This window comes from Rhamphochromis sp. 'chilingali' (genome assembly GCF_963969265.1).
Source record: "Rhamphochromis sp. 'chilingali' genome assembly, chromosome: 14".
Lineage (NCBI taxonomy): Eukaryota > Metazoa > Chordata > Actinopteri > Cichliformes > Cichlidae > Rhamphochromis > Rhamphochromis sp. 'chilingali'.
This window is the reverse complement of record NC_137941.1, coordinates 11,985,085-12,002,061: the sequence shown is the minus strand read 5'-3', so window position 1 is coordinate 12,002,061 and position 16,977 is coordinate 11,985,085. Positions and strand designations below refer to the sequence as shown.

General features: G+C 38.9%; 1 protein-coding gene and 1 long non-coding RNA gene across 6 annotated transcripts in view; one reads left to right on the top strand and one right to left on the bottom strand.

Annotated features, from left to right (window-relative positions):
* Positions 1-16,977, top strand: part of epha3 (eph receptor A3) — a 95,891-nt gene that overhangs the window by 25,424 nt on the left and 53,490 nt on the right. The window lies entirely within an intron of this gene.
* On the bottom strand, positions 3,508-13,438 carry LOC308409983. The gene is made up of 3 exons (XR_013974096.1): positions 13,150-13,438; positions 4,500-4,680; positions 3,508-4,421 (listed from the first exon to the last, which is right to left on the bottom strand). It is a non-coding gene; the product is annotated as an uncharacterized lncRNA (long non-coding RNA).

The following is a 16,977-nucleotide window of genomic DNA, read 5'->3' as shown; positions in this document are numbered from 1 at the left end:
TCTGCGTCATTCTTTCTGCTTTGCTCCTCAAATTGTTTTCCACTTGTGCTATTTTAAAACATTTCTGCATATTAACCCATGCAGTGATTATCCACGATAGTTTAAAACAGGCAGGTGTGTCACAAGATGAAATGACTATGTGTGACATTCACAAAAGTCAGTGCATATTTAGTTTTTCTTTGGAACTGCTTAACTTATTGTAATTTAACCTATCACCTTAACATATTCTACTCAGTTGTATGTTCACTTTTTATTTAAAAAAGACGAATCAAAGGAAAACACAATATTATTACAAAAGGAATTCTAGAAACACCATTAGTAAGCAAGCCTTATCTATCTATCTATATATATCTATATATCTATCTATATATATATATATATAGATATATATATATTTGTGTGTGTGTGTGTGTGTGTGTGTGTGTGTGTGTGTGTGTGTGTGTGTGTGTGTGTGTGTGTGTGTGTGTGTGATTCTTTCTTGGGAAACTGGATGCAGCATAATCAGAAGCTCTTTTGTATTTCAAATTATTTCTCCACTTTCTGCAATGACTTTTTTTTGTATATCTGTGCAACCATAGCCAAGCTCCATTACCACTTTCAGTTGGTAATGGAGCTGACTGACTGCACAAAAGACATATTAGAGGACCATATAATGTCAGAAAATACTGTAATGAAACATTCATTAGAATGCTACTACTACCAATAATATGCCTACTTATACTAGAAATTGATATTCAGCCTACACTTATATCACATTCTTAATTAAAGTTATGAATAAAAGAGGCCTAATAATGTAAATCTATTTTGTGTGATCTCTGCTGTCCTTGGTGCTGAAGCTGCAACCTCAGACACTTCTAGGCTGCGACTGTCAAGTGTCTCACTTATCTAAGCCCGCACTGCAGGCATGTATAGTGACACTGAGTAGTTGTCAGAAGCATCATCTTATTGTATAGATGAGATGCGTTCAGTGGAGAGAGCCCTCTCAGTGTCATTTCAGTTGAAAAACCCTAGCGTCACCACATAAATGTCTGTCTTCGAGCAGCTGTCTGATCTTGCTGTGCTGCTGCATCACAGACGTCAGCATAACAACCTTTCCGTTTTAACAAACGCTACATTCTTTAATGTCAGCCAAGCAAAAAGAAAAAAAGGAAAAATGAAAACAAAAGGCAGTGTCTGTTTTAAAACTTCTGAAGGTTAGGGCACAGCATGGAAGTCTGGTGGTAATTCTGCAGTGAGGCCTGAGTCAGTTAATGTAGAGACAGTTACCGTTGATGTGGTGGCACATTAGAACTGATGTACTTATTTGTCAGATACCTCTGTTGCTACAGAAGCCTCCTAGACATTCAGATGTTTTATGATATCTGATATTTTTTTCTTTTCTGCATTCATATGCTGCTCTAATGCTAAGTTATGTGACACATATCAATACATCATAATCAGTATTATCTAAAACCTTGTCAGACTGACTTTGTTGTGGAAGGTTGTTGTGTAAGATAACAGTATTTTAGACTTGGCTATAGCCAGTTTAAGTCAATTATTTGTACTGCGCAATATACAAACAGGGAATCTCTATATGCTATATATGGTAAAGCAGGTAAACATCAGAGGTAAGACTTAATTAGCATACTATAATGCAATTGACGGCTAATTTGACACAGCAGCCTACAGTCTGCAAAAGCAACCACAAATGATCTGCAAGGGCAACAAGGACGGCACAATGTCCACCTAACCCAATTCCTTGTTACACAAAGTCAAATCAAGTTTAATTGTTTTATTTAGCCCAGTTTTGATTTAACCCCGTATATCCCATAGCACCTGAGGGCAGCTCTTCTAAATTCATACAATTCATTGTTTTTCTGTTGCGTAGTTTCTATGATTGTCTATGTATGAAAACATTGTTATACAGACTGTTTTTTATTCTATGTGAATAATATCAATTCTCGTATGTCAATTACATATTTTCGCAGTATTTTTCAGTTTTTCCTCCTGAGTCACCTCAAATGCCTTGATGGCATTCGTCTGTAATAAGAATAGCCTGTCAGTGTGGCATGTCTATTAACTCTTCAAGAAGCTGAAAATCTTTGTGAAAGGAGTCCAAGGAAAGGCAATGAGTCAATGGAGCATCAATTCTGTTTAGTGACAGTGATACTGAGGTGATACTTTACTGCCTTAGGTGCTTTTTTTTCTTAGTGTTAGCTAATGACTGCCAGTGGTGTTAGGAATTGTTAGCCTCTGTTAGGTGGTGTTACTGAAGTGTTATTTGAAGTAAAGCTAATCCTCTCAGCAGCTGGTTTCTATGAAATTAAACTGTTCAGTGCAGGGAAAGTATGCTCTTTTTTTAGGATACTTGAGTCCAAATTATGGTCCTGGTATAATTTTAGCTTATAAACTGGTGTTGTTGTTGTTGCTATAGTTGCTAATGGTCAGCTGTCCGGAGACGATTTACTTTCCTCTGCAGGAGAGTTTCACATCTCATCTGCTAACAATAACTTAGCTAAATGCAACAATGCTGTTTATGTATGGGTTTTTTGTATGCTAAAGTATTGATTGTAGTTCAGGACATGAGGCTTTAAGTAAGGAGGATGGAATGAGATTGAGATGAGGGAGGAGAGTGCCTACATAGAGGAAGGAGGAAAAGATGACAGAGTGAGCAGGGACTATTCATCCCAGGGTCCAGTTGCCTAGGTAACCCTCTAATTTATTTACTACTCTGCCATTAGTCAGTCACCAATAGCTGCGCTGGATACTTAAATCAGTCACCTCAAAGTTGAGAAAAGTTTAGTGGGACGTGCTCACAGTTTTTTAAAATTATATATTATTTATTTTTTTCACATTTAGTCCTCGAATGTCTATGGTCTCTGGTCCCTGTATATCTAAGAGTGGGGTTTTTATTCCTTCTTTACCCTCTTTTGTATATTTGAATGCTCTTGTTTCCTTCTACGTGTGTTTGCTTGTGAGTCATTGACCTTACTACCGTGACCTTGGTGCTAATATTGTTTGCGTCTTCCATCTTAATCACTTCTGAAAGATGTGGGGCTTCACAGTTCCTCTGGGATCTATATGTGCTTATGTGTATAAGAGTGAGAATTAGTACGTGACGTACAGTAAGCCTTTTAATGTTACAGCGATCATTAGAGAGAAGGTGCTTACTATGACAGCAACCACTGACACATGTCGACACACACACACACACACACACCAAATCTGAGTCTGTTTTTACTGGTGGAGTATTATTTAATTTTTTTGTGTCTATTCATTCTTTTATTACATTTTTTTTTAAATAGATGCCATAAATGACTTTCCCGCTTTATGTTTTAAATAAACCCCAGCAGAAGTTGTTTGTTTCAATACAGCACTTCTAGCCTTTAAAAAGATTTTGTTTTTGAGTTTCCAGATCCAATTTCTGTATTTCTATGCCTAAGGCGCAGTTAGTTGTATGTAATAACAGAATATGTTGCCTTTGAGAGTAGGATTAAGGCTTTGATAAAGAAGTGCCTTACTTTTCTGTATACTGAGCTGTGCTTTTAGTTAAAGAGGCCATGATTGGATCGGTTTCCATGTTGAAGCTGTACAGGAAATGGACTGAACCAGTGCCTGCTGCCCTGAATTTAGGTGTACTTTGATTTTGTTTACAAGTGTGCATGAAAAACATGTTGGGAATATGTCTGTGGTTTTATATGTATATATATTGTGCCTCTGTGGTTAAGAGAAAAAATGACTTACATGTGTTTTTGTTTTGACCCGCAAACTTAAGTTTGCTCCTGGAAAATTATAGAATTGTGACGACAAGCACTGTGGAGACAGCAGTTGAAGTTGAACTTTAGGCTCCTTTAGTTGGTGCAAGAGCTCAATGAAGGTGGCAAACCTGGTAATAATATCAGGTATGTCACAACCGGGAGGTCGAACGCTGGAAAGTGGACTCAAATGCAGATAGCATATGGAGACTCGGAGGTATAGTGGAAAAAATAAAAAATAAAAAAAGATTTGTGAAGATTTATTTTGGCACATGAAAATGGAACACGCAAACAGAAGTACTAAGCATGAACTAAGGGCGAGAGGGAAAACACTAAACCTCTGAGTTTGCTCAATTACAATACTAACGTAAAGCTTCACACCAGGGGACTAAGAACCTGTAACAGACACTGTGACTGGCAAGAACTTCAAAATCACTAAATATTACACAAAAGTACTCTATGAGATGCTGTGACGCAAGCAAAACTATGAAGCACTATTCTTGGCTAGAGCAATCTCAATGATAATCAAACATGTAAACAAGAATCACACCGCGAGTACAGCAGCAGAGTCCAAAAGAAAAGGTCGCTCTTAATGAACTGGGGAAAAACAGCCTGGGCTCGATACTGGGTATTTTCCGGAGCAGGCACACTTAGGTGGAAGATTACAGGGCAACACTCACTGAGTCACTGAAACAAAGGAGAGTGAAGTCAGAGCGAGCCCAAGCAGCAGTCTGGGGAGTGAGGGCTAAAATGCATTAGTCTTACTTTTCTAGGTGGAGGTGAGGCTTGGGGGGAAGAAAGTCCAGGTGAGGCTAAAACAGTTCACGTCACTCACGACGAGGTCTTGGGCAGGGAGGCAGGCAGGTGACTACGCCGAGAAAAGAAAACAAACCAGCGACTGAGAGTTGAGCAGGTTTATGACGGCGAGATCCAAATTTCCCTGAAGCTGCAGAGGGCGAGAAGACAAGTTTAGCTCCAGAAGACACACTAAAACAGGATTTACATGTCTGTGACTTTCACTGACGAGAGTTAGCTGACGTTCCAGCAACGAAAGTTTGAGAACGCTGGTCTTAAGAGCCTGCCAGCTGATTGCACACAGGTGCAACAAACGAGGAGGTGTGGCAAACCCCTGCCCAGTGATGGATTCACTGGCATGCTGGAAAATCCCGCACTCACCCAGACCATGACAAAATAGGCCGAAATGAGTGGTACTTCAAGGTAGATCTGATATTTACCTGAAAAGGTTTATTTTATCTCTTTATTTTTGGTTTTTGTTTAGTTTTTTTGACAGGCCATTTTGCTGAAAAAAATGAAAAATCAGCGAATGGCACAGACAAATAAGTGTACTCTACTTACTCATTCCTCCTTGCATTGCCTTCTTCTTTATGTGAAGAAACACAAAATAAAGTAAGCAGAGGATAATATATATCTGTTTTGGTGCCCCTGCAGAAGTTTCTGATGTCCCAGACAGTGCTGTCTTCCTGAAATGATCCATAGACTCAGACGCCACGCATCCTTGATTCTTCCTCCTCCAACAGTTGATAGAGATAAAGTAAAAGGTCTCTGCACTCATTTAATGCATACTCTAGCCATCCCCATCCTTTCGCACGAAGAAGAGTGGTGACATTTTACCTTCATCAGTGGCGGTTAACTTAAAAATGGTGTCAAATGGAACGACATGCCCGGCGGTGTAAATGTGCATGCATCTGTGTGTGTGGGAAAGTGTTCATCTGTGAGAGAGGAATGGGTCATTTGTGTGTGAGAAATATGCTGCTGCTGTGTATGCATGTGAGTGCATGCACAGTTTTTGGTGCTGATTAAAGGCAGTCAGGCCTCAGTGATCAGGCCTTCTGCTTGCACTTCGAATGCCAAACACAACCGAGGATTCCCAGTGCAGCCAAGCATAGAGTCTGCAATGCTAGACCACACTGGACAACCTTAAAGGACTGCAGCTGTGTGCATGTTTTTTCATCTTTTTATTCTCCTTTATGCTCTTCACAGACAACATAAAGTTATATAGATGGGGAAAAAAAGTTTTCAAAAAGCCACTTTTTCTCCATCTTCCAATTTTCGGCATCTAAACAAAGCACTACTGAGTGTGCGAGTCTTAGTCTTTATGTATTCCTTCCTAAGCTTTAACTCTGATTTGTCAAGCAAACTTTTAAGCCATTCATGCTGTACGAGCAAAAGTTAGACTATGGGAGTTTCGACGCCACAATTCATCACCCTGACATTTAAAGGAAACGTCTGTTCCAAGAACTTGGTCAATATTAATGTTTTTGTGTTGCAAGTTCTTGCAGACTTATTGAGCCATCACAATAATATCATGATAAGATGCATGATGCAACACCTATTTCAAAATCATTCGTGCAGCCCTTTCTTTTTTTTTTCAGCATAGCCCCATAATGCTGTCTTTTATTAATCCCAGATTTGTGTGCCAGGAAGTGTTTGCACTGCCAAAAATGTTAAACGCCACTTCCCTCAAAACAGAGGTGTCTCTGTGTGCCTTTCTCTCAGCCTCTCCTCTTCTAGAGGCTTGAGTGAAGTGCCACTTATACCAGGACAAAGAATCCAACCTTTAAAGGTTGAGGGATATTGCAGAGATGACCTTTCTTACAATTACACACACTCACTACACACACACACACACGCACAAATATGCATGGAAGGTTGGGGGTGCAGTGTGAAGATGAGCAAAGTAAAATGGCAGACAGCAATGTCCAACAAGATTACTGTACTCATCATCCACAGATTTCCAACCTCCACCAATTCATTTCCTTCCGCCTCTGTCTGTTCAAATGGATGGCACCAGACATTTGTCAAGGTGAAGGTAGAGCGCCCCATGCCTCGCAATACAACCAACCAATTTTTCCATTCTTCCGCTCTGCTAGTCTTTTGCTATTAAGTGTTCAATTTCAGCACCTGGAGGTGATGCCAAAGAGCAAAGCCTCCAGGAATGTTAGAGAAATCTCACTGATTAATGCAACACCCCTGCACTCACTCCTGCCTGTTTCTAGTGGCTTTGTACTGCTGTTGATGCAAATGCCTACAGTGATGTGCACTGTGCTGATACTTGTGTTGCACAAAAATCTGTTTTGTTTTGTCCTGTCCATCTGATACATTAATTTCATAAACACGTAAACAGGACAGCTGATTCCCTAAATTGAGTTAGAAATTAATTATGCAGTGTGACGCTGCAATATTTTTCTTGTGTATGTGTGTGTGGATTTAGTATTATCAGATGTCAATACAATATGGCAGAAAAGCTCTCCAGTGAGCATGTGATAAATATGAATTAATAGAATAATAGCAGCATTCAGACAATAGAACAATAATGATAATAATAAGAAGAAGATATTAAAGAAATTTCCACTTTTCAGACTATTTATTTTCATTCTTGGTGAATTGCAATTTCCTGGTCAAAGAGCCTCACTCGTTGCTATGCATGTGTGTGTCAGTGGGGGTGGGCTGAGGATGACAGCTCAGTGCCAGAGGTAATTTAGGTGTATTGTATTGATGAGACCTCAAATCTAATGAGCTTTAGCCAATTAATCCATCGATTTACATGTAAATGGCTCCTGAAAGGTTACTGGCTGTGGCTGCCATCTGCATGTACTTACCATGCTAATGTTGTGCTGAGTGACACTTAACACGAATGCAGAAATTTAGGAGCTGAGAGACTAAAAGTGTCTCAGGGAGAGAGAGAGACATGACTGCTTGATCTTTGATAGATTGCGCCACATCCCATTATCTGCAAAATAGGGTGTTAATTGCAATGCCATACATCAACTGTGGGTGCACACACCTTTTAATTATGAAACAAACATCTTTGATCTGTCCCACTAGACCCCTGCACATGAGGAGTTTTTTTAATGTAGGTTCAATATTTTTTTTACTTCATTGATATTCATAATTTGGTAAAAAAAAAAAAAAAAAAGGTAGTTATTTGAGTTTTTGTGTTTCATTACTGTCTCAAAAGCTAGAAATAGTCATAAAATTTATAATGATAAGAAATAATCTTACCTTTCTGTACTCTGTAATATCTGTGATCATGAAAGTGTCATTTGGGTGTGACATGATAAACAATTATTCTGCATTCCTCTCTTGCAAACCTATTCTAGTTTTACAGTAATTGATATTCCAAGTATCAGTTTTAAGTTTCCTTTAAGTGTGAAGAATAGCTCATCCTAGCTGTGCTCTTCCCGAGTCTTGCTATCAACTAGCATACTGGCTGAGGTTCAGCTTTAATTACGAATGTGCTCAGCTTAACTGAGATACTCAGTAAATTGTCCCCAGGTGGGGAAAGAATAGGCTCTATCGTCATTTCTCATAACTGCAGTTGAGCTAATTATGATGGTGAGTGTGTGCAAGCGGCTTGTGCTGGCAAAGCCTTTTCTGTCATCTGTGTATGTTTAGGGCCACTTGAGAGTGGAAGCTTCTACGTGCATTTGTATGTGTATGCTTTGGTGTACACTGTGTGTGTGTATGTCTGTGTATATGTTTATGTATATCTGTTTGGAGTTGTGTGTGCGAGTGGATATGATGCTTTGAAGCACTTTTTCTGTGTGTGTGTGTGTGTGTGTGTGTGGGTGGGTGGGTGTGTTTGTACATTCAAGCATGGCGAGACTACAATTGGCACATGCTAAAACACGAAACTTCCAAAGCCAACAGTTCTGTTAAGTGAGATGTGCTGTGTTATAATGATGCCATCTATCATTCCTTTCATCTCTCCATTCCTTTATCCCCTCACTCCTCCATCACTGTCTCTGTGGCCTCATTAATTTAGCCCGGACTATTTATGGGCCTATAAAAACAATAAGGAAAGAGAGTAAGGGTTTTACTGGCAAAAAAAGATACTTCCAAAGCATGGGAAAGATGAGGAAGCCTGTCAAATTAGATGGAGCATACCACATAATTTTCAGTTAATTGCACTTGACCCTTAACATCTGGTTAACATTGGACAATGGTTACAAATACCCAGTATTCATTTGAAAAATTAAAAGTACTTAAGTCAATATTTCATACAAAAACTAAAATAAATAAATGGGAATTTACTCTGGCTATGCAGACAGATTTTTAGAAAACCAAACACAGGCTACAATGCAATAATTTGAGGTTAGAATTCATTAATATTGAAGGTAGCATTGTAGGACAATTAGAGCACATTCTTAAACTTTCACAAACTGTTGAACTGTAAACTTCATATCAATTTTAATATGAGCAGCCATGCCTCAGGTGGTAGAGCAGGTTTTCCTGACATTAGTGGTTTGATCCATGACACTCCACTCAAATGTCTTTGGTCAAAACCCTCTACCCCAAATAGCTCATGATGGCAGGAAAGCTCAATCATCTTTAGCATGTCCGTGAAACAAAGTAATTGAGAAGCTATTTTTTACTGTTTGTAAAAAGCACATATTTAAATTGTGTTATTGTGGTAATTTTTGTATGTTTACCCTTACATATACAAGTTTGTACTGGGTGCACTTACTTCACCTCTGTCACAAGTATGGTGTAAGTTTAACATGCTATAATTTGTCTTTAGAAGCTGATGCCTCACTTTGTATATTTGCAGCACCCATAACCATATCTACCCAATAGGCCTCTATTGTTTCTTCATGCCTCAAGTTGAATAAACTTCAGCAGTGAGATGTAGAACATCTACAGCAGCCTTATCTCTGTTATCCAGCTGAAAAAATAAAGCATTGTTCCAAGAGAACTGTCAACAACAACAGATAGACAAAAGTCTGGTACTGTGCTTCTTGATGATGCCAATCTGGAATTGTGTGATCAAAATAAAAGACATTAGTGTGCGAGTAAGACAGTGTTTAAAATACATGTGGGTTTTTGATTACATGAACATGACTGTTGCTTATTTTTATTTGTAATCTGTCAGTGGAAAGCTGATTGACAGCTGAATTAAATTTGTATTATAACTCACTGTTAAAAACACAGTATGATCAGAATTAGATTTGTGGGGACAAAAATAAGGTCATAGTTAGCCTGGCTGACAACTGTGCAGTTATTCCTTACCCATACCCTGTAGTCCTGGGAATGTTCTCCCTACCATTTGAGGTCCAGTGACTTTAAACTGCAAGACTTTCTGTCAGCCAGTGAACCTGGGTAACCTGTAGTGACTAACAATGAAGTGTAAAATGCACTAAAGATTAGTCTGTGAGGGGTTGTAACATGCTTGCTGGGTCTTTTAAAGCTTAAAAAAATGGGCTTACATGAGAATACATAGAACTCAAGGTAACCCGCTCACATGTACTGTTGTCAGATACACTGGAAGGATGATTTTATGTTTGCTTAAGCAGTAGAGTACTCTGAAGGTTTGAAAGAAGATCTGAGAATATCATCATAACTCGGAAAATCTCTTGTCGGTGCAACTAATCAGTTATCTAAAAAGAAATAAAGAGTGTGATGAGTTCAGGAGATAACGTGTAAAGATCCTGAAGTTGTTTTCACGTTTCTATGCATTCTGCATCTGCCTGAGATGACAATCGTTCACCAAGTTTCTTTTTAATGATGGACTACCGTGAGTAGCTGTTATTGGGAAGAGTGGGGTTATCACCCTGCTGTAGAGTGAAATACCATGTGCTCGCCCAGCAGGATAACATTCCTGCTGGCCCCATGATTTCCTCAGGTCATTCATGCAGTTCTCATCCCCACTGTAATGGCATTGTACTGGGGCTCAGCTGCCCCACTAGGCCCCCCACGTTTCCCCCTTTGGCCTCCCTGACAGCACTGCCCTTCAGCTGCCTGTCAGCCACACCAAGTCCACGATGGTTGATGGGAGCTCAATGGGAGAATGGAGTCAAGGATGGGGTTAATATAGCTTTTAGTTAGCTTGAATTATTTTTTATTCATTTTTTTTTTCACCACAAGTATGACTTTCATAAGTTTCTGGCAAAATTTGAATTGCTTATCACAAGTGCATATTTTAGATTTCCTCATATGAGGCGTGAAGTATAATTCATAAACTAAAAATTGAGGGGAAAAGTTAGTGGCAAAGAAGAAAATCAATTGCCTTAAACTACACTTCGCTCTCGATTTGTCTCTTGATTTCATCTCTGTCTCAGCTTAACATGAAATATATGTATTAAAGTGGCAGGCACATAACAAAGGAAATCCAAACCGCCTGCTATTTTCTGAGTTAAATGCTATTTGATCCCTTTACATACAAAAGATAATTTCATGACGTTGCCTGAGCAAAGCAGAAGAATTCACAGCATCTGCTGCATTGACAAAGTGGATGTGTGGAGTGAAAGCAGAGCAAGAAGAACAACATCTGCCACTACTTATAAATTCAACGAGTATGCGTCACACATCTTTTCTCAAAGATTCTCCCTTTTTTCCGGCATTGTGTGTGTGCAAAGATGGCTGTTCATCATTATTCAAGGACAGAGCTGATTAAAGGTGATTAAGCCCTTCCCATCCATCACTCTCGCCTTTCAGCCTGTCACTAGCCCCAGTATTAAGGGGGGACACCAGCGTATGTATGCATGATTGTCTCTGTGTGTGTGAAACGGGGGAAACAGACAATGTCCATCCAGCTATGTGTTTTCCTAAATATTCGCCATTACCCTAATTGCAGACCATTTCTCAAGTAGAAAGAAACAATATACATGGTTCCTTAATAATGTTGCTTAATGCTAAAATAATACACAAAAGGATTCAAATTGTGGTTTCAGCTTAAATGGCCCATGGAAGCACATTCTTTACAAGACTCTTTAGCAACCCTATGATGAATGTCCTCTTTCTCCCTTGATGAATGATGCCAGTGAGAACCTTTCTGGCTCCTGCCATTCCTCATAATAACAACTTTAAGTAATGCTAACTAATATCTTTAAGAAGGGAAATTTTCAGGAGGAAGGATTAATTAATTGATTTACTGTTGTGGTTTCTGGTTCCTATGGAAAATACAAGAGAATTAGTAATGCCGTCAATTAAATGTTCCACAAACAGTATAGACTGTGGGAAAAGAGGAGCTTAACTAAGTTGATGCTGTCCTTGGCAGATTGTCATTGTATTCATTAATTTCACATAAGGCACTTGGGATAAGACCTTAAAACTGGATTTCTTTGTGTCTGCAACATGTAACTGTTCCCATGGCAGGTAAAGCTTCTGAAACGGTTTTTAGACTATCATGACGTACTATAAGTCTTGAGCTTTTTGAGATAGAGTGAGGGACGTTTTACACAGTGTGAAGTTCATTGTTGATTGTGTATATGCATTCATGTACAATATGTTTGTGTCACTAGATTGTATTTGTAGGGATGCAAAAATGACATAAGTGGTGTCTGGAAATGTTGTATTTCTTGTCTCAGTTGCCAGTTCCATCAGCGTGACTAACTGGCGACACAATATACATGATTGAGTTTATCAGTTAGTGTGCAAGGTTTGTATGAGTGCCTGTAAGAATGTAGGATCCAGAGCAGAGCATATTTTGTAATTGTCATTTAACATTTGTGTCCCACTGCAATGTGCTGGAGCTTCACAATCTCCCACTAACATTAGCTCTGCAGGGCGCCACACTAGAAATACACTTTTGCTGAACCTGCACTTCTCCAAGTATCTCAGCCTCACTATCACCAAACATCATCTTCTCTGCATCCCAAGGGCACAGAAAGTCACCGAAACAAAAGTTTGGGAAGGCATGATTGTGTCAGTTCTGAATAAATGAAGGTGAAAAGCATTTCAGATTTTTGATTTATTAGCATTGTTTAGGATAACTCTTTAGTCATGGATACTTTTATAACCATATAAAGCACACATTAATTACATTTAATATAATAATGCTCTATGATACAGCTTACAGTTTTTTCAGTAATCTATGGCTCCGCCTTGGTAATTAAGTCCACATTCCCCATGAACCTACCAGGTATTGCAGCTATATGACAATGATATCAGTTAAAATATGCTAGTGTAGCTCTTCTTTCATATTTATAAACTGCATATATTGTTCCTCATCCTAAACAGTCTTTGCATGTTTAATAATTAAGGTTTTGCCATTATTTCAATTTATCTTAATTTGTTTCCAGTGCATTGTTTCACAGGGCTTTTATTCATTCCCACAGCAACTGTGGTGGTGTGCGGTTTATCTGTGTGCGTGTTCAAGGAGTTTGTTTTAAATGGACTCATGTGAATTCTATCTATGAGTCAGTGCTGACTCATTATCCCAAACCCACTTTCCACACAACATCTTGTTTACACACTCAGCAGGATTTTGTGCCTGTCTTTGTATGTTTGGGCATGTGCCTTTAATTTGATTAAAGCGGGTGTGCGCTCATCTGAATACACATGCGCTCATAGGTATTAAATGTCACACACAGTAACACATAGGATGGTGTGTAATCACATGTGAAAATAATTACAAATGTATAAAAATAAGCATTACTCGCTGACATTAACTCACCTTACATGTCTGTACGCTGCGCCAGCCGAGGGTGATGGGAGACTGAGAGTAGGGGCAGAGAGAAGAGCTGGGAAGAAGAGGGTAAGACGAGAGTCCTGATGTGTATTTTGATCGTGCCAGGATGTCTGGCCCTGTCTGTGGTTCACCTGCGCTGGTCTGTCACTCACACAAGCCCACACACGCACGCGTAACCTCATAACACTGATAGGAATAGGCAAAGCATAACATACACACATCTCAATCAAAAGTTTCTGTTTCATAGGAAGGTTTTAGAGAGGTTTCTCCTCATTCTGTCTCTCTGTCTTTCTCTCTGTGTGACCCAGTAACCATTGCCCATGAGTTTTTCTCTCTGCCTCCCTCCCGCCGTCTCTCTCTCTCTCCTCTTTCTTAGCAGCAACACATGGTGGGACACCCGTGGTGAGGTGTGTCATTTGAGGAGTGATTTAGTGCTGTTCTACCCCAACCACTGCTGAGCCACCTGCCCCAGGAATCCTGCTCTATACACACACAGAGACACACATTTACACACAGATGCAAGCATATGATGGACACATACTAACAAAGTGGTTAAGCACTACCAAAACCTCTAAATGCTCTGGTCTCTACAGCCTGATTAGACCCCATTGTGCTATTTTCACAAATTCTTACACACCAGCTCTGAGTGGATCATGAACTGAGGCATTCTTCTGTATATTCCCCATTTTTTACTAGCTAATTAATCTTTTACAAGGGGACCTGTAAGTGGCCACTGTCCAGTTTCAAAGATGTTGAAACACTGTTCACTAATTATATGGCAACAATTTATTCAAGCTCCTCTAAAAGTAATCCAAAATATGTAACAGCATTTGTACATTATTTCCTTGAGGAGATGTGTTTTTCCATTACAGCAGTATAATACAGTTACTGGCTGTAATGGACAGCATTAAAAAAGCTTGATTTTGCACATTGTATATAATGGAATAAAGCATAAAACAACACTAATCTGAATGGTCAACACTGTAAGTAGAATGGGCTTCAATGTTGGTATAAAGCTGAGAATTTCATTATTATTATGTTTATATGAAACCTTGATTAAATTGCCTGTTATATTCTCTGCTACATATGGGGGAATCTTATTGGCCCCCTCACGCCTGCACTGTACAAATACATTCTGACCTTCCTGTCTTTGTCAGAAATTTGTTCTGTTGTTCACTTTCAAGGTGAGAACTAATGAGGTACGTGCAACATATCTGATTTAATGTGATTTTTGAGATAACATTGCAATGCACTAGGGTAATTAAGTCTTTAAAATCAGGTGCATCCTAGCTTTAGATGAAGGACCTTTTTTTTTTTTTTACCATTTCTAAACTCTTGAAAACAACAGTTTTCTACTCAATTTAAATTTCAACACACATGGATGTTTATTTTCCTTCCAAAGTCCAAGACATGGCAAAACACACTCTTAGGAAGCATGATCTAAGAAGGCTCTCACTGAAGCCCAAGTGAAAAAACATTTTTAGCTTTACACAGTGGAAACTCAAAGTGGATACAATTGCTTGAATTATATCCCTGTTTTTACAGTAGTTTATGTTGTTTCCCTTAGTAACAAATGAAAACCAGATGTTGGGGTGTCAGATTACAGAACGCCAGTGTTGTGGCTATTTGTTTTCAGAATGAAAGACTGCATAATTGACACATTATTAAAACAAGAAAGAGTGAATCGACACTAAGTGCTGATCAGATTTTAAACTTATATGTGTTAACTCGGCAATAAAGCATATCAAAACTGAGAAAGCAACCCCCAGGATTTACCAGTTTCCAATAAATATTTCTCTCTTCTATTTAAATTGTTTCCCAACAACCCCTCGTCAGTACTGGTTACATAGATCCCATTGAGAGTAACACTGTGGGCTATATGAAAACCAGAGTGTCATATTGTCTGAAGTGAAAGGAGCCCGGGGGCTCTTTAGCATATGGCAGCAGCTACATTCTGAGGCTTGTGCCTGAGGTGCCTGTCAGCATAGTCATATGCGATGTGTGTTTATGTGCGTGTTAGTATGCATCTGTCTGCATGTTTCCTTCAGCTGTTCTCAGGTGTTCTGGCAATAAAGTGTTCTTTACTCTAATTCCCCACACACGCACCTCAGCAGGCAGAGTAACATGTCCCCGACTGAGGCTCAGTGTCAGCAATCACATGGATGCCTATTAATCTGAATTACAGTACTGAGGGGACTTTAAACTGGAGTGAGAACGCATGAGCCATATTTATAAGACATCAAATAAATATAGATATAGATGTAATGTTGGGGAAGCCTTTAAAATAAAATTTGTATCATCATTAATTTTAAACAAGGAGAAAATATTTGAATTACATTTAAACAGAATGCCTTTTTGTAATCACTTCCAGTACACAGTGTGATAGTGTAATATGCATCATTATTGTAGTATTTCAATATTGTAGTCTTGTGGGCAGGCAATCATCACATCAATTACTACTAGTTGTTAAAGTATTGCCGACTGAGTTCATTCGGTGAAGTGGGTCACTGTCATAGCACTTTCATTGTGTGTGTGTGTGTGTGTGTGTGTGTGTGTGTGTCCAGCAGCAGTGCAGCTGACCTATTTTCTTTTAAAGAAGAGAGCATGTCCTCTGCAGCACTGGTCAATAAAACTGCCCTGTTGGAGCTTAACTCTAAAAACAGGGGGGGACAAGCAAGGATTTTTTTTCCCCCTATACACACACACACGCACACACACACACACACACACACACACACACACACACACACACACACACACACACACACACACACAAACACACACACAAACACACACACGCATACACACACACACACACACCCAAGCAGACATGCAAATATGAGCACATTTCCTCATTTTATTGAAAACTGCACTACAACTTGAGTATGTTTTTCAGTTTTCCCATTATCCATTCTTTGTTATACTCTTTATCTGTCTGCATCTTAAAAAATATTTTTCTTTCCTGTTAAGAACCCCCAATACGCATAAAACATACAAAAAAAATATCGTTCATTAAAAACAGTTTCCGTTTCTCGTATTCGCTCTTACAGTAAATGATTTCAAATGATAAATATGTTTGGCTTTGAAGTATTTCTTCAGAGAATAACAGCGACACAGAATGCTTGACATGCACTTAAAGAGAGGATGTTGTGAGTTTCATCATCTCGAATAATGGATTGCTTATGCTCAGTACTGTTATTATGAAGTTTTTTTCAATAGCGATAATAAAAAAAAAAACTTTCTGGAAAAATAAACTAGAAAATAAAGCAAGAGATGGGAATCTGTCAACTACAGATCAGTTTCTCATAAACAAGCTTGCAAATAGTAATGCAGTTGCCATTTGTTACTACTGCCATAAATGGGTTTAGGGTACTATAGCCTGGCCAGCTAAATCAACAAGATGACGACATGTGTACATGACTGGTTATCGCTAGTGTTAACAGAAGCACAATAGCCCTGTAAAGCATGAGGGGAGACAAATGGGTTTAAATGCTGATTGGGTTGACTGCTGTGTTGCCAGGGACTGTAAAAGTGGAATGTCTATGTATGTGTGTGCACTTGCATTTGGGCAAGTGCGAGGGCAATAAGAGGCCAATGTCTTCTTCAAACACAGTGACTGCATACAAACAGATAAACACCCCACATGTGTTGAATTTAAAAACAAGGACTGTTTTTTTTTTCTTGTGTAGTGGATAAAGGCAGAAAAGTTAATATGATGATAAAGAGTATGATATCTAGAAATGAGTTACTCACTTTTTATTGACAAGCAACATTTCTGCAGACATCAGGACAATGAAAAAAAAGGGCTTATGT